Source organism: Wasmannia auropunctata, unplaced genomic scaffold (genome assembly GCF_000956235.1).
Source record: "Wasmannia auropunctata unplaced genomic scaffold, wasmannia.A_1.0 LD336116.1, whole genome shotgun sequence".
In the NCBI taxonomy this organism is placed as follows: domain Eukaryota; kingdom Metazoa; phylum Arthropoda; class Insecta; order Hymenoptera; family Formicidae; genus Wasmannia; species Wasmannia auropunctata.
The window spans coordinates 3682184-3682709 of record NW_012026774.1 but is presented as its reverse complement, the minus strand read 5'-3'; positions in this window follow the sequence as shown (position 1 = coordinate 3682709).

Sequence of the window (526 nt, the reverse complement as noted above, 5' to 3'; positions counted from 1 at the left end):
TGTAATACGCCGAAGAGGCGGAAATACCTCATACTGAGTAGTATGCGTACATACACCTACCCACCCATCCGCATTTCACAACCAATCGTCACCTATCCATATACACACTTACATACTCACACATACATATACACACACAACTACACACACACACATACACACACACACACGCACGCACGCACGCACACGCACACGCCCACGCACACGCACACGCCCACGCCCACGCACACGCACACGCATACGCCACGCACACGCACACGCACACGCACACACAATAATGTGCAAACTCCGACCGAGCAACCTTCTCTCGTGGTGCACATCGAATGCCGGCGGTACTTGATCAAAATCTTGCAAAAAACAGGGTCTACTTTGGAACCTGATAACTCAGCTTTTAGGCAAGCTAGAACAATTTTCTTTATGCCATTTTAAAGGGAATGTTTTCGGCTTTAAAACTAATGTGGTGACGTTTCTCGCCTCGTTGTTGCTTTGCTCACAAAGGCTGCAATGTCATAACATTTTTAAGACT